Source organism: Tamandua tetradactyla, chromosome 1 (genome assembly GCF_023851605.1).
Source record: "Tamandua tetradactyla isolate mTamTet1 chromosome 1, mTamTet1.pri, whole genome shotgun sequence".
NCBI classification, from domain to species: Eukaryota; Metazoa; Chordata; class Mammalia; order Pilosa; family Myrmecophagidae; genus Tamandua; species Tamandua tetradactyla.
The window spans coordinates 221791292-221817253 of NC_135327.1; the positions used below are offsets into that span (position 1 = coordinate 221791292).

A 25962-nucleotide genomic window follows, 5' to 3' on the forward strand; every position below is an offset into this window, starting at 1 on the left:
ATCTGTTCCCACCTGATCACATCGCATCACTGCTTAAAAGCGTTAGTGGCTCCCAATGTCATTAGCATAAAACCCCAAACTTTTTTAATTGTCTGGAAAGTCCTCGGGGATGGGGGGGAGGAAAGCCCTGTCTGCCTGCCCCATTGTTGGAGCTCCACCCCACCCTTGGGCTTTCCCAGGTGCTGCCTTTGGCCCAGAGTGCCCTTCCCATCACTTAGATGCCTCTTCCCTGGGAAGCCTACTGTACACCCCCACCCCATCCTGCCTCCTTCCCTGGTTCATCCCCCTGTTTTGTACTCTCACTGGACTCTGTCTCCATAACCCCACACTTCTCACATGGTAAGCTACAATTTGTGTAATAACACCTCTAACGTGGCTTCCCCTTCTGGGGTGAGCTCCCTGCGGGCAGGATCCACCCCTGTCTACTTCCATGCTATGTCTTCAGCCCTTAGCACTGAGCAGTGTTTAGCACACACCCAACATTTGTCAAATGAAGTAATGAATGACAGTGTGTATCCAGTAACCCGAAAGTTCAAGCTGTAAATGCCAGGTCTTTAGTTAGCTGATGAACTCAGTCTTCTGGTGAACATAAACAATTAGATGATGCTTACCTATTTATTCATTCATACTTGAGAAGAAAGCTTCACTCGGTTGGGGAAGGGGTTTGCTCCCTAGGAACCTTATTCCACTAATTGTGTTCACAACAAGGAACTGGCAATGAGGGTTCAGCAAACCGAACAGCCATTCATCGTGTTTCATGATTGCAGTTGCTCTAATGGAGGATTTGGCTCGATAACGATAGAATTGTTTCTCTGTATAAAGGGTCTACTCATGAAAAGGAATTGTTTGGTTTTTTGAAAGCTATTTGCAAGCAGAAGGCCCAGGTGGGTTAGGAAGTCGGAGTTCCTTATGCCAACCATGGAGAGTAAGACTTCAACACTTCAGTGAGGAACCCCATGTGCTGCCTGGAGCTGGCTGTGGGTGCTTGTAGGGCGCCACAGAGCTCCCCTCCACCCTCAAAGGTAGCCTTCACTTGGCGGGAGGACAGGGAGAGCTTCCCTGCCAGCTGGACCGAGCAGCCCATCCCTACAGCAGTCATGGGTTGATTTTTAATTGGGTGGAAAGCAAACCTTCAAATCAATGTTGCCTCTGGGGCTTGGTTTCACTGGGCTTTCCCTGTTAGGAGGCTGCACACTGGAACAAGCCATGTTATGACTCTGTCACTGGAATTAAAATGAAAAAATAAGAGCTGGAGGAAGTTATGTGCCTCCTGCCGAACTCCCCAATTCAGTCAGCATAAGTTTCCTGATAGTGGAGACAGGGCTTAGAAATTACAGATTAAATACCAACCAACTTGGGGAAAGCACTGCACTCTGGGAAGGGGAGGAGACCACAGTCCCTTTGCATGGCAACAAAGCGTTAGGCATTCAATTTTACTAGCTCTGCTCTCACTGTAGCTTCATTCTTTTTTTTTTTTTTTAATATGGGCAGGAACCGGGAATCGAACCCAGGTCCTCAGGCATGGGAGGCAAGCACTCTTACCTGCTGAGCCACTGTGGCCAGCCCTGTAGCTTCATTCTTAATACTGCCATGTGAGTGGTTTTTCTGTTTACTTCCCTATAAGCTCCTTTGCTCCTGCCAAGATGTCTTTGAACTATTCATTCAAGACCCCCATGAGAATACATCTCACCATTTCTAGAATCTTAACAGAAAACGTTCTTTCCAAGGAATAGGTATAGATTTATGGGCAGGAAATGCTTATTTACACCAATTTTGAATACCAGTAAAGTCCAAACAAGAAGATGGATTTTTCTGAGTTCTACTTTTGTAAAGACAGATGAGAAATGATAAATCAACCACTTGCTAAGGCATGGGCAGGGAGATAAATTCTTCCCAGAGACCCTGAAAGCTGGAATGGGAGAGAAGGAATGCAGACTCCCCAGTTCCCAGGTCTGCATGCTTTCTTCATCAATGGAAATACAAGGGCTTTTAGAATTAGATAAGAAAACAATGGGTTTTAGTAGATGTTATAGGAATTTCATTTACTTGTAATTCTTTGAAAATTGCTAAGTTATTGTATAGTATGGTTAGGAATTCTCAATTAGGGAAAATGTTTGAATAACCAGAACATCCCAGTACCAGACAATTTTAGATAAACTGGAGTTTGTTCATAGAGAGTATGCTATGCACAGAGCAAAGACTGAGTGTAACTATTGATTTAGCTTAGACAGAAGAGCTATATCTCCAGGTATGATGTATATCGAATCAATTTGTAATTTCAGCCATCAGATACCTTCACGTTCTTACAGAAGTAGACGAGCTGAGTTCTCACATTTCCTCAATAAAATTGCCCTCGATGTTCTGAAATGAGGTTTCTACAAATCTAATATATTACTCCTGAAATAGCCTATTAAAAATGATGACTTGTTCTAATCCACTGGGCTTGCTGGCAGGATCTGTGATTGTGATCAGTGGAGCAAAGTTCAGTAAGAATGAATGGCATCTGTTCTCAAGTCGTCTATGAGAAAGTTTTCAAAACCAGATAAGAATTTAAATAGGAAATTTTTGTCTGCCTAATCAAATTTAGATGCCCCAATACTGCCTGGAATTTGTGCTGTAGATTGTAATCTGCAGGTGGCTCATAAATGAGTCATGGGTCTTGGAAAGGAGTTCCTGATACAGGAAAACACTCTCTCTCTCTCTCTCCCTCTCTCTCTCTCTCTTCTGATGGTTCAAATGCCCTTATTGACCAGAATCATTTTATTTATCCTCACAATCTGTGGGTCAGAAATCCTTCAGAGCTTGCCTGGGTGACTCTTCTGTTTCGTGTGGTACTGATGGGGTGTGCCCAGTGGTGCCCCGTGCAGGGTGGCTGGGCTGGGGGTGCCAAGATAGCGCCTTGGCAGAGCAGTCAGGAAGGCTGGGCCAGCTGGGTCTCCTTTCCCTTCACATGGGATTGAAGCACCTCCGTGCAGGTTCTCCAGCAATACAGTTAGACTGTGTACATGGCAGCCCCCAGCTGCAAGAGAAGGTGGAAGCTGCCAGCCTTTTAAGTCCTGGGCTTGAAAATGGGCACCATGTCACTTCCACCATGCTCTGTCTCTCATAGTCACATAATCTTCCAGACTCAAGGGGAAGGAGCACAGCATCCACTTTTCACTAGAAGTGTTGAGGAATTCACAGCCTCCTTTATCCTGTGCCAGGGGGATTAGATGGAAAACCTCCAGAATGAGAGTTTGAGAAATTCTTCAGGAACTGGCATACAATATTGAAAGGGCCTTAGAACACTAACGTCCCAAGGTAATAGTTTTTCATTCGACCTTTACTTACAACATGATTACTTAAAAACTTCTTTCATTTTCCAGGGGAAGTTGGACCAGATTGAATTTTAAAAAATGCAACCTATGATAAGTGACCCCGTGACTGATATCCTAATCCTCTTTTTCTTTGGAAAAAAGAACTTACATAGATATTAACTATTACTTCCCTAGTTATAATCCACACACTCACAAAATTCATCAAAAAATTTCAATTTCTAAATGTATGCATGCTGAGTCTGAGCTGAAATTGTCTTTAGTTCACCTATGGCACCAACTGCCTTTAAGCTGGGGCCAGTTTTCCATTTCATGTACAAAAGAAAAGGAACTAACCCATCATTTGTAGCTTTCCCACCCAACTTTGTAAGAGCCCCTGATTATTTTATCCAGTGTCTCACCATGAAAAGGTGAATTAAGGCTCAAGTTTCAATTTCACTTTGCTACTTTCTAACTCCTCTCTTTCACTTTGGCACTCTTCCAATGTTTGTGATTACACTATAGTGGGTATGTGTCTTTGAGAAATGCTTTTTATTAATTCCAACATAAAGCCAGGGCTAGAAGGAAAAATTTTGCGTAAGCTAATCAAAGCAGATGGGAAGTCTCATTTCTATCCTCATCATAAATTTAGCAAGAACCTTAAGTCAAAGGTCTCCTGGTTTATACTTCTATCTCCAGCACATTGTCCTCTGAGCCTGTACAGGGCCTTAGGGCCTCAGAAGACCCATGAATTAACAAGGTTGTGAAGGGATTCTTCTCCCATAGTAACTTTCTAATGGCTTTAAGTGTTTTAGAACATTAAATTCTTTACAAAAAAATTGGGATGGGGGAAGAGAAGAAACAAAGGCATTAATTTTTCTCCAAAATTTTAGGATCCATTGCCATTTGGAAATAAATCAAGATAAACTATCTCTGAATGGAGAATGTGAAGTCAAGGGGAAAAAATATTACTCAGTTTACAAAATTTGATGAACACATAACATTTTAGGGAAGTATCTTGCAAGAGCAAGATAAACTTTTATTGTTGAGCATGCACATGGACGTGTGTGTTTCTTTATGTTTGGTTTCTGTAAAGGATCCGTCAGATTTCGATGTGGTTAATCAGTGGTTTCCTGGGTGGACAATGAATCACCAAGGAATGATCTATAGTCTGTGCTGCTCTCCCAAAGACAAGAAATCTGCAGTGACCACCATGAACTAAGTAGTAGAGAGAATGTATTTTAGTTACAGAGTGTTCAGTTTTCACGAGGTGTAGTGATGACACTATTTTGAAAATATTTTTTGAAATTATTTGCCAAGTAATCAGGTTGCAAGGAAACCCAGTTTTAAATCAGAATCACACATCTTTCCTGATCAGAGTAGTGAAGATTCTATTTCATACTATAATTAAACACTCCTCTCCCTCCATATGGACAGGTCAGACTGAACAGACGAAGGGGAGAGCTTAGGTTTTGCTTTGATATGGTTGTGCTTAAAATCCTTATAGTTAAGAAAAATCTAGATGCTAGACAAAGCGCTAATGAATTACTTTTCAAGCTAGCTCTCTCCTTAGCCTCTCAGTTCCTTTATCCAGTCTGTTTTCACAGTATCATGGCTAACTGTGGGTATACTGCATTCCTTTTCTGGGTGGAACTTGGCTAAGGCTGTGGCTCACTATGTTTTTCTAAGCACATCACACTAAAAGCATCTCTTGATCACTTTCACCGCTGTTGGAAGCTCTCCTTCTTTACTTTCTCCCATTGGCTTCATGATGCCTTGTTCTACTGGTTTCTTCATACCACTCTGTCATTCCTTATACTGGCATACTTTGTTTAATTGTGCTATGCAGATATCACTCTCTTTTTTTTGGCATAGACAGGCTCAGGGAACTGAACCTGGGTCTCCAGCATGGCAGGCAAGAATTTTGCCACTGAGCCACAATTGTACCACCCCAGATACCATATTTTTTGTAATGCAGTGTATAATTTTTATAAATTGAAGGTTTGTGGCAACCCTGAATCGATTGGAGTTATTTTTCCAACAGCATGTGCTCACTTCGTATCTCTAGGTCACATTTTGGTAATTCTCACAATATTTGAAACATTTTTATCCTTATCTTATCTGTTAGGCTGATCTGTGATTATTGATCTTTGATGTTACAATTGTTGGGGGGCACAAAGAATCATTCTTATAAAAGTGGAGAACTTAATCGATAAATGTGTGTGTATTCTGACTGCTCCAGGAACTGGCCATTTATTTCCCCATCTTTCTCCCTCTCCTCAGGCCACCCTATTCCCCAAGACATGGCAATATTGAAATTGGGCCTATTGATAACCCTACAGTGGCCTCTAAATGTTCAAGCAAAGGAATGAGTCTTTGTAAGGATTTAGTTGCCATAGACAATGATTCTTCTCATGAATGTGGGCAAAGTAAATCTCAATTTCAATTGAAATACTGGAAAGTATTCACCATTCTAGATGTCATTAAGAACATTCATGAGTCATGAGAGGAGGCCGCAATATGAACATTAGAAGGAGTTTGGAACCAATGGTTGATTCCAACCCTCATGGCTGACTTTGAGGGGCCCAAGGTTTCAGTGGAGGAAGTGACTGCAGCTGTGATGGAAATATTAGCAGGAGAACTAGAACCGGAAGTGGGGCCCCACATGTGACTGAACTGCTGTCACATCTGGATGAGCATAGAAAGTGGTCTCTTGGGATGGAGACTACTCCTGTCAAAGATGCTGTGAACATTGTTGAAATGACAACAAAGGATTAAAATATTCCACAAACTTAGTTGATACAGCAGTGACAGGGTTTGAGAAGATTGACTCCAATCTTGAAAGTCCTCCTGTGGGTAAAATGCTACCAAAGAACATCCCATGTATGGAACAATCTTTCATAAAAGGAAGAGTCAATCTTTGCAGCAAGCTTGATTGCTGCCTTATTTGAAGAAATTGCCATCCCAGCTTTCAGCAACAACCACCCTCATCAGCCAATGTTGGTACATTGAGGCAAGACCCTCTACCAGCAGAACGATTATGATTCACTAAAGGTCCAGATGATGGTTAGTAATTTTTAGCAATAAAATATTTTAATTAAGGTATGCATAATGTTTCTTTGGCCATCATGCTATTGTGCACTTAATAGACTATGGTATAGTGTAAATGTAAGTTTTAAATTTACACTAAGAAACAAAAAAAAAATTCACATGACTCATTTTATTGTGATTTTCACTTTATTGAGGTGGTCTGGAACTGAACCCACAATATCTCCAAGGTATGCCTGTGCTTCCTTTGCTGTCTCTTCTTCCTCTACCACATTTTTAATGTTGTTGTTCCTCAAAGCTCCATCCTAGGGCCACTTCTCTCCCCAGACTGTCTCACGCCTTACCATCCTAAATTCACAGAAGACCTGCATGCTCCATCGCAGTCAGGAGTCTACTCTGAACTCAGACTCACGTATCTAACTGCCTCTTGGATATCTCAAAGAGACCTGGAACTCACTATGTGGAGAATCAAACATTTCTTCTCCTTTACCTAGTACTCTTTAAGTGTTTCCTCTCTCTCTAAACGAATCCATTGTGTAAACCAGAAGTCTCAGAGTTATTCTTGAAACCCCCTCTTCCCTATCTCCTATTTCCAAACCATTACATAATGGATCAGTTTTTACATCCTGAATGTCTCTTGAATTTCCTCACTTCTCTATCTTTACCTTAATCTGCTCTCAGTCATGCCCCCTTCTTTTCTATTTTCCACATTAGAACTAGAATGATTCTTTAAAACTCAGTATGATTATGTCATTTCTTTGATTAAAACACTCTTTAATTTATAATACTCAATTTGATACACAATAACCCCAAGCCCTTAACCTGGCTTGCAAGTCTCTGCATGGTATGGCCGGCCCCTGCAACCTCATTTTAAGAACTGCACGTCCTTGCTCCCTGGGCTCCAGCCACGCTAGGCTTTTGGCTTCTTGAACATTCTGTGATTCTTCCCATTAAAAGGCCTTTACACATGCTGCATTATCTGCTTTAGTGTCCCCTCATCCTACCCCCTTGTCTGTGAATTATTTCCTTCCTGCAAATCTCAACACATTGATCACATCTTCAGAGACGCCTTCCCAACTCTCCTGAGTAAGTTGAGTTTCCTATTATTGGGGTGAACTACTGGTCTATCTTCAAAACCAGGATTCTTTGGGGGGTGAACTGGGACGCTATTAATAATTATGTTGTGATACCGGCATAAATTGGAACTGTCCTTGGCAAACCAGGTCATATGGTCACCCTCCTCCCCTCCCCCCCATTGTAGGACTTCTCCTTGGAGTAACAGGACTTGTACACTCTAATTCTGCTTCGTCAGAATATGCCGTGAGCTCTGTGGGGTCAGGAGCTCTTCGTTTGTCTTCTTTTAAGATCCCCATTATTTCCCTAGATTTAACAGAAAGCCTGGTCTATGGATGATGCTTACAAAATAGTTCATCAATGAATGAATAATATTTCTTCTCCTGAATAAACATAGGATTACCTTTCCATTTGATCATTTTTCTCCCTCAGATGGATCCTCAGCCAACGGCCCCAATTGGAGCAAGTGATATTCACTCAGTTTTCTGGGAAGCTCATCACAGAGCCCCTTCATCTTGTCTAGGTATTGACAGAGGCCCGAGATATCTTGCCTCAGGAAAAAAAAATAAATCCTCTCTGATCAATATACCAGCTGGCCAGAAAACAGAAAAATTAGGAAATAAAATCCTCAGCTTTATGAAAGCGTCTTCTTATGCTGAAAGACGCTCTTTGGAAAAATCCCTTTAAGCTGAGGACATGTTCACCCATCGCTACCTCACATGCAGGTGCTTAGAGCTGGAGAAGAAGTAAGGAAGAAAGAACTCCAGGTGAATTCAGGTTCATCAGGACACACTACTCTGCTATGCTGAGATCAATCTGAATTTTCCAATCATAAGCATTAATACTGAATGGTAACTAAGCACCTACCTGTGGTGACTCATTTAATCCTTGCCGCAGCTTTACATTGTGGTGTGACACCAATAACTATCCCTATTTTATACATGAGGAAACTGGGCCTAAAGATGTTAAGTTTCTGTCCAAGGTAATGCAGCTATAAGTGGTGAGTGTGGTTGCCCAGTGATCCTTGTATCCTGGTCTCTGTGCTTCTGGAGACCCCCTCACACCGTCTAATCAGGTTTGGTCTGCACAGGTAGTAGAATGTGGTGGAAGGCATTTGGCAAGGTCTATACTGCAAGGGCCTGAGGCCACTTAGCAGCAGCCAGCCCAGCCTACCAGCTGTATGAGCGAGCCACCTCGGAAGTGGCTTCTCCAGCCCGAGGCAAGCCTTCAGATGAGACTGCAGCTGTGGCTGGTACAAGAAGGACCACAAGCCAGAACCACCTGGCTAAACCATTCCCAAAATTCCTGACCCACAGAAACTGTAGGAAAAAATAAATATGTTGCTCTATCTCACAGCACTAAACTTGGAGATGATCTGTGGCAGAGATAATAAGTACAATGCAGCTGAAATTCAAGCCTGAGCAAACTGAGGGCAGTCCACACTCTTAATCACTGTACTGAGTTACCACTCCTGTACTACACATTATCTACAATTGTATTTAGCCTTTATTTAATCCCAGCCCCTTTAGATGTGATCTTACATTACATAAGGACTAAAATGGTACATAGTAGGGGGAAGGTGGGAGCAAGGATAGTGAGTAGCTGTCCCTCCCTCTGCCCTGCTGGACAACCATGCTTGACCAAGGCACAATGTTGGGTGTCCCAGATTGTCATACCCCTGAGGGCCTGTGACCTAACTGGAGGGACAAAATCCTCATCAATAGAAAAGGTGATCAAGGCCGATGTGGTCAGCGTTGAAGGAAAGTTATGCACACATGGGCATAAGGAAGTAAGGAGAGTACCCTGCTGCTAAGACAAGGCAGACTTGGGCCTTACAAGATAAAAGGGATTTTACGGATGCCAGCAGAAGAGAGTAGAGAATGCAATGGGGGAGTTGTAGTGATGGATTGGGGGTGGGAGGGCATAAGTGAAGTTCAAAGAAGAAACACCCCAGTGTTGTGGCATGGTTACACAGAGACCAGCATTTTTGGAGCGTTAGGTTCCTGGAGCAGGTGGAGGGAAAACAAAATGGCGCCACGCAGTGGCAGAGATCCTAGTCTCTCCTGTCTGCCCCCCACTAGCTCCTTTACTTTGTAGCCGCGTGATCCTGGACTCCCAGTTTCCTCATCTATAAATTTCCTTCTCACGGGGCTCTGACGAAAGATGAGGGATTTTTATTCATCAACAAACTCATACGGAGCACCAGTTCTCTGTTGGGCAGTGCACCAGGCTCCTGGATTCATCTGGAAACAAAGACTAATATCCCCGGGTGCTCAAAAGTATTAAAACTGTTCACCTGGAGAGCAGTGTCAGCACAAAGTAAAAATTCAGTGCACTTAATAAAGGTCAGCTATTATTACGAATTATGGGAGTTTGGGAGTAGAAGGCAAAGATCATTCCCAATAACTCTTATCTTCTAAATGAGTTAAAATATTGGTTTGTCACCAAAGTCATAGGGAATTGACTAAACTTCAGGGTCCTTTGTCCGCAGACTTTGCTCCTTCCTGACAAAGCAGGAGAGGGAAAATTTTAGAAGTGAAGCACTCAGAGGGTAAAGAGAAATAAAAATGTCACAACAGACCAAAGTGAGCCCTGAGGGATGCTTTGTCATCTGAAGCACACAGGGAGAAAACACCATCATTTTAGCAAGTTACTGTTTTGTTTTTACTTAAAGGCGAAAAAAAAAAATGTGTTCTGGCTGTGAACAAGTCACAAGTGCTAAGCAGAACCAGATTTCCAAGTTCCATTATCTTTGCACTCAATAGTTTCGCCCCGAATAGAACTCTTTGCTTTTACATGAATGTCTGCCAAGATTTAAACTCTTCTCTTTAAGAAATCCCACTCTAGAGGATATAGCCTCTCCATTCCAGTCCAAGAAAGAGAAAGCTTGTGAGAGACTGAGAAAGCATGGGGTGGGGGTGGAGATTTCCTACAAAATGTGGCTTCTGTGAAGGTTCAGGGACTCTTTTGCATGTGTATAGAGTGGAGTTTAACTGGACATTTTATATTCAGAATTTGCATTTTGATCTGGGAAACTTGAACCCTGATATGTATGTATATACTTCTCCTTTCCTTTCTCTCTTTTCTCTCTCCTTCTCCTTTTCCTTCCCCCTTCCACTCTCCCTCTCCCTCTCTCCCCTTCTTTCTTTTCTTAAGGAAAGCAGACAGTCCCTCTGCTCACCACTGCCCCCTCCCCAAGTCCTCTCAACCGGGGAAGGAGAGACTTAGGATGTAGCCAGAAATTGAAACACTTTCACTAAGACTATTGTTGCAAAATGTCAGAAACGTTTCCAGCCTAAGGCAAGTTCTCTGCTGTGTCTGTACAAAGGCCAGGATGTCGGCGTGAGTGGTTCCCTCTGTGTTTTACAAGCACCTATTGGACCGAGAAATCTATCTGTGAAATGGAAGTGGAAATGTGAAACGCCCGTGTGAGTTTATGTTTCTTCCTGTGGCAGCTCCAATTAAATTTGAGGCAGTATCAGAAGAAAGCAGAGAAGGAGGAGGAGGAGGCGCCCCCACCCGGGCTTCTGATGGGCATGGACCTGGTTAGTGACTCGCCTTCCTTCGCCTTTTTTAAGTGAATACCTTGGAGGAGGAGGCAGTTGTGGTGGGAGCAAGACTCTGCCAGGGCACAACAGCTTCCCCAGCAGATGGCGCTAGACTGTTCTTGTTGCCCACTGATGTGCCCTCCTGGGTGTAAGGGATGATCAAATAAATACCTGGAATTCTTTTCTCTTCTCCATTAAACCTATATGAAGGTAAAACACTGACAGTCATTTGAGGAGAGGGGAGGAATTCTCACTCTTGTACACACACTAAATTCCTGGCAGGACTAAGCACACTACAGAGACTAACTCCTCCAACAAGTCTCCAAGGCAGGTGTTGTCTCAGTTTCACAGATGAGGCAAATGGGCTTGGAGAGGGTAAGTACATTGCTCCCAGTCCCACATTTCGTTTGTGCAGAATCAAGGTTGGAGGGAAGCTTGCCTGGCCTGGAGCCCTCTATCCTTCTCCACCTCCACACGTCCTGAGGAGTAAACAGCTCGTCCTCCCACTGGGTCCCCAGGTGGTTCTGTGCCAAAGGTTTTCTGAAACAACCCCATGAGGTAGGTACCCTTTTTTGTTCTCATTTTACAGATAAGGAACTCAAGGCATCGAGAAGCTTGCCTGTGTCCTACAACTCATGGTGTTGGGTCCATCCTGAGGCCACATTTGTACTTATCCCCACTGGTGACCAATAGTCAGGACTTGGGCAGCTGTGAGTGTCACCATCACCATCTCCTCTAGTCATAGGGACCATTAGGACAGATTTTCCTACCCAGCTATCTTTAGACAACTACTCAAACAGGTTTTCCTTCACCAAACTTGCTTCCTGCAAGTAAAAGGGAATGAGAAAAGGGCTTATTGGTCAAAAACTAAAACAGAAGCCATATATGGTTGTTGTGGGTTGAATTGTGTACCCCAAAAGGTATGTTGAAATCTTATCCCTGGTACTATGAAAGTGATCTTAGTTGGAAATAGAGTCTTTGCAGATGTAGTCAAGTGACGATGAGATTATACTGCATTAAGATGGTTTCTAAATCCAAGGACTGGTGTCCTTATAAGAAGGTCATGTGTGGGCGGGCCACGGTGGCTCAGCAGGTAAGAATGCTTGCCTGCCATGCCCGAGGACCCAGGTTCGATTCCCGGTGCCTGCCCACGTAAAAAAAAAAAAAAAAAAGAAGGTCATGTGAAGACACAGGGACACAGGGTGAGAAGACCATGTGATGATGGATGCAGAGACTGGAGTGATATGTCTGCCAGGTGAAGAAATGCCAAGGATGGCCAGCAACCACCAGAAGCCAAGCAGAGGTAAGGAAGGATCCTCCCCTCAGAACTTCCTAGGCAGCTTAGCCCTGCCATGGCCTCCAGATCTGTGAGACACAAATTACTATGGTTTTAAGCCATCCAGTTTGTGGCAATTTGTTAAGACAGCCTTAAGAAACCAATGGAGGAGTGGACTTCAAATTTTAAAACAATTTGTTTTTGCATTTCCAAACTGCTCACCCAGGCTTCCCTTTGCTGTGAGCTTCCCAATATGTTTCTAATAAATTCCTTTTCTGATTAACTAAGCCAGAGCTGGTTTCTGTTGCTTGCAAACAAAGATCACTGATATTCTATGCATTGGCTATATAAATGCATACCATAGCTTATATTTATCCATTAAAGGGCAAAATAAATAATCCAAGTCTGACTTTTTTTTTTTTTTTTTTTGAGAAAAGAAAAATGGAAGAAAACAAGGAGAGGGTTTTCTTTTGGGTTTTTTTTTTGTTTTTTTTTTTTTGCCTTTTTTATTTGTTTATTTTTATGCAACTTTAACATAGAGAACAACCATATATTGTTCAGTCTGACCCAAAGTCAAATATTTTTGTCTTACTGACTCTGTATGTACCTCTTCTGCCGCATGCTCCAAATCCTTGTGTATATGGCCATATGCTAAGAGGGTCTGTGCAAATTAAGCTCAAATCCCTAAACTTTCCCTAATTTCATGACTGGACAAAGATATTTATTTTTCATAACAATAATTGTGACATGAAATTCTGAAGTGACACGAATCAAAGAAAGATTATATTGCATTTAATGTTTTATCTGTAATCTATTGCCACGGTAATGCTTAATGATAAAAGCCTAAATCTCACTGGTGCAAAGTAATAATGATTTACTTAGCTCATGAGCCTATGGGTCAGCTAGGCTGTTTTTCCAGTCTTGGCTGCCCTTACGCAGGCACTGGCAGTCAGCCCAGGTTGGCGAGGCAGCTCTGCTGACCTTGGCTGGGCTCTCCCACACACCAGGGAGATGAGCTGCCAGCTGGTTTGTGACTCCAGTTGGAACAGTTGGAATGATTTGTCTCATTCTCCAAGATGGTAACGTAGGCATGCTCTCATGTTGAAGGTGGGGAACCAAAAGAAGAAGCAGAAATGAGCAAGCACCTTTTCCTGCCCCCACTTCCCTCGAGTCTGCTAATATTCCTCTGGTCAAAGGAAGTAACATGTTTGAACTCAGAACCCAGGGCCAGAGAAACATATTTTATGTCTTCACGAGAAGAACTGCAAAAGCACATTGCAAAGGGCATGGATACAGACTGAACTGGTGCCATTACTTCCATCATCTACCACAAATAGAGTATAATATTTTATGATATATAACCTTATATGATACAGTTTTGGACAGTGGTAGGCACCATACTTTCTGTATATAGAACACAATATTTCTACTTTTTAAAAATAATTCTATCCCATAAATATGAAATTAATATCTACGATATGCTCTGCAGGGTGAAGGAGCCTAAGGATGATCTTGAAAGGGTGTGATACAGATGAAGAAATAAAAGTCTCAATTCCTTTACAATTACATTACTTCCAATATTGTCAGGCTTGGAAAAACATAGCTTATTTTAAATAGTCTGTTTTTTAAGAGACAGGCTCTAAAGACATAATCAATTACGATCTCTCACAGAGGTGAGTTTGGCAGTTTGCCATTTATTGCATGAGGACGGAATGTTTCTCAGGGATCTGTTACTGATCAGAAAGAGAAAGCCATGGGTGGTGGGCACTGCTGTTGGCTCCAAATATGCAGACAGAGAGCAGAGGAAGGATGACATCCTTGGTGTTTCCACAAGCTTTTCTGAATCCTCAAGTGTGTCAGTTGTGGACAGCTCTTCATGAGCAAACATGGCCCTAGAGACCTTCAGATGGGACCTGCAGGTAAAGGACAGAAGTCGCTCCAGAGTCTTCCCATGCAACTAGCCAGGTCCTAAAGAACACAGATGAGGCTCAGGTCCAATTTGAAAATGGAATTCAGGGGTGTGTGTGTGTGTGTGTGTGTGTGTGTGTGTGTGTGTGTGTGCGCGCGCGCGCGTACACGCAAACATCTGGGGAAGGGGTTAGAGGAGACAGCAAATTGAATGAAGAAGATGGAAATATTTAAACTATTTTTAAAAGTCACCACATTCACCACCTCTATGTCCCCAAAAACCCTTCTCCTAAACTTGATGAACAACGATAGCCTTAGGGGAGGCAAGTTGTCCTAAATACATTGCAAAGCACAATAGTGGCAAAGGGGATCGTTCAAGAACAATAAGACCTCCTAAACACTTTGTTTTATGATGATGATTCATTTACAGAAGGAAAGCTTTTTCAAGTGGAGCACACATGTTATGGTCACCTAGTAAATGTTGAGAAGATGCGTTTTCATTGCCAAAAAACAAAAACTAAAACAGGAGTCAAATTCATAAAAAATAGCAGCTTTACAATTTATAAATTCCCAAAGACCTCAGCACTTTTATCTTTGAACATCAGATACGTTACCTAAACTCTACTGGGGATTCTCCAGTTATTTGTAGTTTTGCTGCATAAAATAATGAAATGAGAGCTGGAACCAAAGTCAAGTTCGAGGCTCTCAGCTCTGCTCTGTCACATATTGGAAGTACCTTGGGTGTGTCTGATCCCCTCTCTGGGACCCATTTTCTTCCTCTGTACAACCCCCTCAGGCAAGTTTTTCTTTGTTAATATTGTGGTAGTTTGCCCCAGAAAGTCCTTAGAGCCGACCAAATGTAATTAAGCATATTTTTCCAACGTATAATGTTGCAACAAAAGAGCAAGTGGTAGAACCATTTTCCCAAAACCATTTAATAGCCTCCAGGGAAGCATGAGATTTCCCTTCACAGTAAACCATATTTCAATTCATAGAATGTTTTTATTACCCAAGTTGAACTAAGTAATTGACTGCTTTGGAGCTGACTCCTTCATTGTCTCAGTAACAATTAGCTAATGAAACATTGCATAATAAAATGATAACCTGAAAAAATTCAGGTAAGATTTCCTGTAACTGCTATAAAACAATCTTCCCTTCCCCAATTATTGTTTGACTACTCAAGAGATGATCACTACCTTTAAATCAAATCTACAATTTGGCATGGATATCAGCTTGCAAATACACAAGGTTCACCCTAATCAAACAAAGTAGTGGTGATATTCTTAAACAGCTTTACAGGTGCATTCAAGAGTGCAGACCACAATGGGGTAGAGTGCAAGCATAATTAAAATTCCAACATGTTGCATTTCTTTAAAGTTGAATTTATAAATGATGGAATGAAGCACTTTCTCCTTTTCCTTAACTTTTTGGTTTTGCTTCCATTTATTTTCACTCCTATCATCATCAATTGAAAACCTTCAGTGGCACTTTTTCATGCAATTTACCACCTTAAGAAGAATGGTAACACATTGGCCCTACTCTTAGGAAGCGCAAAGCATAGAGAAGTAATAAGATGCAAACACAAAAGTGTAAATATTTATTGCAATGTATCAAAAGCAGTCTATGAATAGAGTGAGATTAATGGTCCAGAATCTACCTTCTCTGGGTTAAACCTACGACGGTGGACCTCTGGAGGAGAGGTCATTTTAACTGAAGAATGAGTACAGTCTAAGAGGATTCAGTAAATCCCTAGAAGGGGAATGGAAACTGTATTGGTTATTTCTAATGGTCATGGGAATTGATGGTTATAACCACTATTTCTTTTCTTTTCACTCACCTTCTCTATTCTCTGTCTCTCCTAGAAGTCTGTCTGTCTTGAATTTAACCTTCACAAATATCATTTGTGAATATCATTAGGATATCATTATACTTGGAAACAAATTTCAGTTGTGGTAACACCAAATTGCTCCATATTTCAAATCTTCATTCCCACTTGCTGTTGCTTTCCCAGAAGTGGAAAAACACTGTAGAAAGACAGTGATATGCTCATATGAACTCTGTGTGTGTGCCCTCTATAAATACATGTTTTTCTCTGTTGGCAACAGAAATATAGATAAATTGACAGGCCTCAGGGATGACCATTTCTCTGGGAGAGTCAGCCTTTCCTTCACCATCCCAGAAGTATGAATTCAGTCAAGAACCAACATCATACTTTCTTAAAGCACTAGATACAATCCATATATATTAGCCAGGGTTTCTAGAAAAACAAAACAGACAGTAGATATCTGAAAATATGATGATATTTTTATAAGAATTGTCTCACATGACTGTGGGGATACACAAGTACAAATTCTGTAGGGAAGGCTGTTAGCTGGAAACTCTGATGAAGGTTTTCAATCAATTACCCAAAAGAAGCCAGCTGGCTGAAGTAGAGATGGAAATTCTCCCTTATGACTGTTAAAATCAACACTTCTCCTTTTAAAGCCTTTAACTGATCAAATGAGACTTCTCTCATTGTTGAAGACAAACATCTCAGTTGATTATAGATGTAACCAGCCATAGATGCAATCAACTTATTGATAATTAAAGTCAATGAAATGTCTTTAAAGTAACAGTCAAGTCAGTGCTTGTTTGACCAAATAACTAGACACCAAAACCTGGTCAAGTTATATATGAACTTAACCATCACCCCATAGAAAAATGGTACTAGTCCATTTGATAAGTGAATCAATGTCCCTCTCTTAGTTCAACTTGGCCACAGTTACCAAATAATACTGTGCTGCTATTACATTGCCTTGAGCTATAAGAATGCTCCCTCTTAAAGCTGAACTATTTTTAGTCTTAGTCCTCCTTCCTAAGGCAGCATTTTATAATTGGAAACAATTAGAGGAATTTTCTTTTTAATCACCCAAAACCTAATCTTCTAGTGTACTGTTCATGCAAAATAATATCTGAAGTTACCCACCTAAAGAGACACCACTTGACTGAGGTGAATTTAGTAAAAGATGAGCTCTCATGGCACAGACTTTCAAGCTTTTGCATCAGTGTTCAGCATCCAGCTCTTTAATCCAGTTTTATAAGCTGGAGAAATATTAGTAACCAAAGCAACAAAATGTAAGTGCTCCTCTCATAGCTGGGGAAATTCAGAGTTTGTGGGCTAAAGTGCATAAGACTGTATTCAAAGGTATGTCAAACATCCTGTCAATAACCCATTGATGCATATACATGAGAATGACCACCAACCCAAGTATATGTTACTTCTTATGAAATCCACTACTGGCAGAATAAAAATTGTGAAGTCCTTTGAACTTTTCAAAGGAACCTCACAAAAAAATGTTCAGAGTAAATGAGTGGCATTACACTGATAAAGAGGACTTTGTCTTTCCCGACTATTGTGCAACTATGAATTGCTCTTCCCAAATTGTGATCCTGGGAGGTAACACCATCGGGAACATCACCTCTCAACTAGACAATAGAAAAGGAAAACACAACCAGACGCCACGGGCATATAGAAGGTTATGTTAACACAGCCCAGAACAGGGAAAAGGTCTGAAAGTTACCAAAGAGATTTGACCAGTGTAGATCTTCCACTGACTAACTAAAACAAATAATTTTAAAAAAATAAATAAATAAACAAAATTCTACCCTACTTGAAGTCTGTAGGAGTAAACCATATATTTCCCAAATTTTCCTTTCATTTTGTTGTTGATAATTCTCAGGGCCTGGGATTGAAGCCCATCAGTGGTCAGGAACTAGTTGGCAGGTAGTAGAGACCTTCAGGTCTGGAGGGTCTAAGACAGAAAAAAAAACATTGAAGAGGAGAGAATGCTTCCTAACTCACTCTATGTGGCTAACATCCTCCTAACACCAAGCCAAATAATGATACAAGAAAAGAAAATTACAGTCCAATACGTCTCATGAAAAAAAGTTGTAAAAAGCCTCAATAAAATCTAGCAAAACACATCCAACAACACATTAAAAAAATATATAGACTGTAATCAAGTGGGATTTATCCCAGGTAGGCAAGGATGGTTCAACATGAGAAAATCAATTAATGTAACATACTGCACTAATAGAACAAAGGGAGAAAGAACAAATGATCACCTCAATGATGCAGAAAAGGCATTTGAGAAAATTCAGCACTGCTTCTTGATAAAAACACTTAGAAAACCAGGAATAGAAAGAAACTTCCTCAATCTGATAAAGGGTATATATGAAAAACTCACCTCTAATATCATACTCACTGATGAAAGACTGAAATCTTCCTCTAAGATCAGGAATAAGATAAGGATGCCCATTGTCACCTCTATTACTTAACATCATGCCAGAAATTCTAACCAGAGCAATTAAGCAAGAAAAATAAATAAAAAGCATTCAAATTGGAAAGGAAGAAGTAATTCTCTATTTGATCCTATATACAGAAAATCTTAAAAATCTGCAACAAAGTTACTAGAACTAGTAAACAAATTCAGCAAAGTGGCAGAGTACAAGATCAGCATACAAAAATCAGCTGTAAATAGTCTACTAGGCTACTCAAGCAAATTCTATGAAATGGGTCAGGTTAAACAATGGAAATTTATTTGCTCATGGTTTTGAGGCTAAAAGAAAATTCCAATCAAGGTGTCACCAAGCCAATGCTTTCTTCTTGAAGACAGGAGTCCTGAGGCTAGCTATCAGCAATCCATAGTTCTTAGTCACAGGGCCAGAAACATGGCAGTGTTTCTGGGTCTCTTCTTTCTCTTCTGGTTATCACTGAATTTCAGCTTCTGTCTGCTTCCTGTGCCTTTCTCTCTCTGTCTGAATTTCATTACACTTATAAAGGACTCCAGTATTAGGTTTGAGATTCATCCTAAGATAGGCCACACCTTAACTAAAATAACCTTATAAAAATGTCCTACTTATAATGGGTCTGTACCTGCAGGAATGGAATAAGTTTAAGAATATGTTTTCTTATCATACGTAAAGCTTCAAACCAACATATGCCATCCTCTGGACCCCAAAAAAAGACATGTTCTTTCTGTATGCAAAATACATTCATTCCATCAAAATATCAAAAAATGCCTTAAAGTCATTTCAGAAATGATGCTTAGTGCAAAGACTCACCAAAATTTGTTTTGGGTGTAGTCTGTCCTGCAGTACAATTCCCCTCCATCCACAGACCTGTGAAACATAAAGACCAATTTATTTAGTTTCAGTATATAATGGAGGGGCAGGATAGGACAAACATTCTCATTCCCTTAAGGAAAAGATGGAAAGTAAACATGGTCACAGATCCCAAACAATTATGAGAACCAGCACAGCACACTCCATCATTCAAGATCTGAGAGTCATCTATGGAATGATGTTTTGTTCCCCAGGTCAGATGAAGGGACAGCTCCACTCCTTCTAAGTGTTTGTGCAGCAGGCATGCTCTCCCCAAACAATGGAGTGACGTTTCCACCTTCCCCATCAGGATGATAACCAGGCTCTCTGCAAACATTGGGACACAGGCTTCACCCCCAGTGAATACTGAGGTGGCAGCACTCTTTCTGAACAATGGAGCAGAAGGAACACCCTCTCTAAGCACTAGACAGACTCAGACTTTCCACACACATGGTGGGCTCACTGTCTTGGCCAGAGGAAGATGTGGTAGTCCAGACCTCAATTTCCATGGTTCTGCCCTCAAAATGATTTTTCATCAATTTATTCCTTCTCTGACCTTGTTAGTCCAGGCTGGCAGTAGTTCCTTATATAGAAATTATATAAAACACTTGTCGGCTTTGCATATACTTCACAGGGCTCCAAATCATCCAACAAAAGAACTTTCGACAGATCCTTCCTGGATAACTGCACTTCCAATCCTGACTTCCATGGAAATTACTTACTGGTTTCATGTTCAGTTCAACTCTCACATGGAGCACTATTCTACAGGGACTCACTTTCCAGAAGCTCTGAATTTTTGAAACCATCAATTTTTGGTTACCCCATGCCCAGGAGTTCAGGACTCAGCTATTCCTTTCCTCTCACATTTTATGCAAATAGAAATCAGGCTGCTCTTTCCACTCCTCACTTGAAAACCTCCTCAGCTAAATATACAACTTCATCACACTCAAGTTCTGCCTTCCATCTGACAGCAGAAATCAATTTTGCCAAGTTCTCTGCCACTTTAAAACAAGGATCGTCTTTCCTCCAGTTACCAATAACACATTCATAATATCCATCTAAGACTTCAAAAGAAGAACATTTAACATTCATATTTCTATCAGTGGTCTCTTCAGAGCAACATAGGTCTTTCCTATCAAGTGCCTCATGATTCTTCCAGCCTCTATCCATTACCCAGTTCCAAAGCTGTTTCCACATTTTTGGTATTTGCAATAGCAACACGCCACTTTCCTGGTACAAAATCTGTACCAGGAAAATTGGCTCAAGCCAATATCATAAAAAGTGTCAGGTGAAACAATGGGAATTTATTTGCTCATGGTTTTGAGGCTAAAGGAAAGTCCAAATCAAGGTATCATCATGGTGATGTTTTCTTCCCAAGACTGATGTTCTGGGGCAGGCTGCTAGGGATCCTTTGTTCTTAGTTTGTCACCTGCCAAGGCACATGGCAGCATCTCCAGGTCTCTCTGTTCTCTTCTGTGTTCGATTGAATTTCTGATTGTGGACGCTTCTTGAGGCTTTTTCTGCCTGAATTTCATTCTACTTTAAAGGACTGTAGTAATAGGATGAAGATTCATCCTGATTGAAGTGGGACATACCTTAACTGAGATAATCTCATCAAAAGGTCCTACTTAAAATGAGTTCACACCCACAGGAATGGATTAAATGTAAGAATATGTTTCTGTGCAGTAAATACAGTTTAAAACCTCCACAACTAGTAATGAACAATCCAAAGAGAGAATTAAGAAAAAAATTCCATTTACTACAGCATCTAAAAGAATCAAATAGGTAGGAATAAATTTAACCAAGGTTGTAAAGGACCTGTACACAGAAAACTACAAAGACCTAAATAAATGAAAGAACATCCTGTGTTTATGGATTGGAAGACAGCATAGCGTTAAGATATCAGTTCTACCCAAAGTGATGCACAGATTCAATGCAATCCTGATAAAAATTTCAACAGCCTTCTTTGCAGAAATGAAAAAGGCAAACATTAAATTTATATGGAATGGTAAGCAACCCTAATAGCCAAAACTATCTTGAAAAAGAATAATGAAGCTGGAAGACTCACACTTCTTAAGTTTAAAATTCATTACAAAGCTACATTAATATAAACAGCATGGCCTTGGCACAAGGACAGATATATACCCCAGTGGAGTTAAATTAAGTGTTCAGAAATAGAACCTCAAATCTATGGCCAACTGTTTTTTGACAAGGGTGCCAAAATAGTCTCTTCAACAAATGGTGTCAGGGAAATTGGCTAACCATAAGCCAAAAAAAAAAAAAGGTGGACCCCTACCTCACATGGTATATAAAAATTAACCTAAAATGTATCAAAGACTTAAATATAAAAACAAGTCTATGAAGCTCTTAGAAGAAAACATAGAGAAACATCTTCAGGACCTTGTGTTCGACAATGATTTCTTAGAATCTACACTCAAAGAACAAGCAACAAAAGAAAATACAGATAAATGAGACTTGATCATAAGTAAAAACTTTTGTGCACTCAAGGACATCATTGTGATAGTGAAAAAGACAACCTACACAATAGGAGAAAATGTTTGGAAAACATGTATGTGATGAGGGTTTAATATCCAGAATATATAAAGAAATCTTACAATTCAACAACAAAAAGATAAATAACACATTAGAAAGTGGGCAAAAGATTTGAATAGACATTTCTCCAAAGAAGATATACAAATGGTCAAAAGTACATGAAATGAAAAGATACTCAACATCATTAGCCATTAGGGAAATGCAAATCAAAACCATAATGAGATACCATTTCAAACCTACTACAACAGCTACTATCTAAAAAATGGAAAGGGTGGGCCACAGTGGCTCAGCAGGCAGAGTTCTCGTCTGCCATGCCAGAGACTCAGGTTCGATTCCCTGAATCGAACTGCATGGGCAGGTACCATGCAAAAAGAAAAAAAGGAAAATATCTAAAGTGTTAGAATAGATGTAGAGAAACAGGAACGTTCATTCATTTTTGGCGGTAAGGTAAAATGGTGCAGCCACTGTGGAAAAGAGTTTAGTGATTCCTCAGCAACTATAGAATTACTGTATGATCCTGTAATCCCACCGCTAAGTATTTAGCCAAAAAAATTGAAGGCAGGGATTCAAATAGGTATATGCATACTGATGTTCATAGCAGCATTATTCACAATTGTCAAAAGATGGAAGTAACCCAAGTATCCATCAACTGATGAATGGATGAACAAAATGTTGTATATACACGCAATGGAATATTATTCACCCTTAAAAAGGAATGAAGTTCTGATACATCTGGCAGCATGGATTAGCCTTCAAGACATCTTGTTGAGTGACATAAGACAGGCACCACTGGACAAATACTACATCATCTCACTGATAAGAAATGATTAGAATAAGCAAATTCATGGAGTTAACAAGGGCTGAATTGGAGGTAGGGAATGGGAAATTAATGCTTAATTGGTACAGAATTTCTATCTGAGGTGATGGAAAAGTTTTGGTAATGGATCGTGGTGATGGTAGCACAACATTGTGATTGTAGTTAACAGCACTGAATTATATATTTGAATGTGGTTAAAAGGAGAAATTTCAGCTTGTATATATGTTAGAAAAATTTGTTTTAAAAACATGGGACTGTTCAACACAGTTAACCCTAAGGTAACCTATCAACCATAGTTAGTAGTACAATTATAATATAATCTAATTTCCATTAGATTTGCTAATGCAGAATGTCAGTAGTGGGGGAGAGGGTATATGGGAGCTCTATTTTCTATATGATTTTTCTATAAATCTACAACTTCTCCAATGAAAATTTATATTAAAAAACAGGTAAGCCTTAAGAGAAAGCCCATAAATATTAAGTAGTGTGCTCTTGGCATAATATTTTATATTAATTCTTCATTTTATGTATGTGGGAATTTACATACCACGGTTTTATACCAGAATCTTTGCCAAAGTTTCCTTCTTGTCAGAGGGCCAAATGTTTCTGGTTGGAGTTTCACAACAAAATATGCATTGTTTCCACCACGGTTTAAATCCAGAAATAATTAGGTAAAACAGTGGTATAATGGAAACAATACAGCATTTATAATTCGTTATTGCATTGTTGCTAAATTTCACAACTTTCAGGATTTGAAGAACTATACTAGTTTGGCTGCTGTAAATTAGCAGGAGGACAACTGCTCACATGTAAGCATTCTTATATGGTTAGATTATCACAGCAGCAATAACCTCTGACCCAAGACACTTTCAGTTTTCATACTCTTGCTATAAAAAGGGCAATGTCATGAATATGCATTACTTAATATACAGCGTTCACTGTCTAACTCAAAAGCTGCACGAAGACACACTCACTCTCCCCTCACGTCCCCTTGCATTGACAGACTTCCATCCAACTAACCTCTCTTCCAGCTTCCTGCTCTGCCACTGATTTGTACAATGTATTCATTTCTCTGTACCTCAAGCTTGCTACTCCCACATTTAATTTGTAATTTACTATTCTCCCTGGCAAAGATTTGTGGGTTAACAAAATGCTTGGAAAGCACTTTCAGGTTTTCAAAGGAAAGTAGCTTCCTTTAGCCAGAATAAAAAACCAAACAAGCGAAAAAAATTTAAATATATATATATATATATATAATTTAAAAATAGATGACATTTTAAAATTCTCTGAGCAATTGAAATGTAAAAGTCTTTCAAGCTGCTGAATTATTTTTTTAAGAAAGATTAGGTTTAGATCATCTTACTGTGTGTTAGGTTTTTGAAAATTGGTGTATAATTCAGCTGCTGCTCAAAACATGAACCAGAGGTGTCAGCACCATCTAGGAACTTGCTAGAAATGCAAATTCCTGGGCAGATTTTCCGGATCAGATTCAGACCAATTGAGTAAGGATCTTCAGCGTCCCAAGAATTGAGGGTTCATCAAGCCCTCCAGCTGACCCCAATGCATGCTAAACTTTGAAAATTACCACTAATATTAGAGCACTCTGCTCAACGTTAGTGTAACGTGAATCACCTGGAGATCTTATTCAATGAGAATCCAGCTCAGTGAGTCTGGGGTGGAGTTCTTAGGCGATGCAATCGTCCTGGTCCATGGACCCCACCTGGAGTAACAAGGATATAGATGACATCCCATTTCACCTAGAACAAAACCCGAATCCTCATTGTGGCCAGCAAGGTCCTACAAGACCAGGGCCCACCAACACCTCTGACTTCAGTTGGTACCTCCTTCCTTTCTTCCCCCTGGGGCTCCAGCACTCTGGCCTCCTCGCTCTTTCTCTAACAAGCTGAGCTTCTTCCTTCTTCCTGCTATAGGACTTGGCACTTGTTCCTTCTGCCTCTCTCCCGGCAACTTGAACAGCTGGCTCCTCATCATCTTTGAGACCTCAGTTCAAACGTTGCTTCTCAGAAAGTATGCCATAACCTTGCCCAAAGGGGCATGTCTCCTGCCCCACCCATGCCATCCCAGCCTTCCATGGCCTTTGTCTCAATCAGAAAACTATTTTGTTTTTAAAAATGTTTTTGCATGAGGAAGAACAAAGGACTGTCATTACTGCAGGGTGCTGAAAATAGATGGGAATTAATATATTAAAATTTCAACTTATGTGTGAGACTAAAGCAAAAAATGTTTATTTGGTACAAAATTTATATTTTGACTAGTGCATTTCCAATATAACTTATGTAGATAGCTTGGTTGAACACCATAAGTACATGGAATCTTGGGTAGGATATGAGATTTTGTTGGTTTGTCCAGAGTGATGCCCCGATGAATCCCAGAGTGATTTGATCAGTGAGTGGAAAAGTATTTGCAAAGTTCCGTTTGGGGAATGGTGAGAACAGGGAAAAGTTCAACCTCCCCAAGTTGAATTCTTGATATTCTCACAGGCAGTGTGGAGAACGAAAGCTATAGGCTGAGCCCCCAGTCTTGGGGGTTGTTCATATGAAACTTACCCCACAAAGGATAGGTCAAGCCTACTTAAATTTAGGCCTAAGAGTCACCCCCAAGAGAGCCTCTTTTCTTGCTCAGATGTGGCCTCTCTCTCCAGCCAACACAACAAGCAAACTCACCACCCTCCCCCTGTCTACATGGGACATGACTCCCAGGGGTGTGGACCTTCCTGGCAACGTGGGACAGAAATCCTAGAATGAGCTAGACTCAGCATCAAGGGATTGAGAAAAACCCTAGAATGAGCTGAGACAGCATCAAGGGACTGAGAAAACCTTCTCAACCAAAAGAGGGAAGAGTGAAATGAGACAAAGTGTCAATGGCTGAGAGATTCCAAACAGAGTCGAGAGGTTATCCTGGAGGTTATTCTTATATATTAAATAGATAGCACCTTGTTATTCAAGATGTAATGGAGAGGCTGGAGGGAACTGCCTGAAAATGTAGAGCTGTGTTCCAGTAGCCATGTTTCTTGATGATGATTGTATAATGATATAGCTTTCACAATGTGACTGTGTGACTGTGAAAACCTTGTGTCTGATGCTCCTTTTATCTACCTTGTCAACAGACGAGTAGAACATATGGAATAAAAATAAATAATAGAGGGAACAAATGTTAAAATTAAAAAAGAAAACTATTTTGTCCATTTATAAATTGTTTATAATGTGTCTCCGCCACAGGAATGCAGACTCCACGACTGCAAGAGCTCGTCCCTCTTGTTCCCCAAATAGCATTTGGGGACCG

General features: G+C 40.5%; 1 long non-coding RNA gene across 2 annotated transcripts in view; it reads right to left on the bottom strand.

The window, feature by feature from the left end:
• Positions 1-13934: 13934 nt before the first annotated feature.
• The window catches only part of LOC143688204 (uncharacterized), a 74485-nt gene continuing 62457 nt past the window's right edge, over positions 13935-25962 (bottom strand). The window contains exons 5-7 of one of the 2 annotated variants that reach the window (XR_013177878.1): positions 24292-24379; positions 19251-19307; positions 13935-14152 (exon numbers count right to left, since the gene is read on the bottom strand). This is a non-coding gene — a long non-coding RNA (uncharacterized LOC143688204). The remainder of the gene's footprint in view (positions 14153-19250; positions 19308-24291; positions 24380-25962) is intronic. The other variant, XR_013177879.1, reaches the window with a different exon arrangement.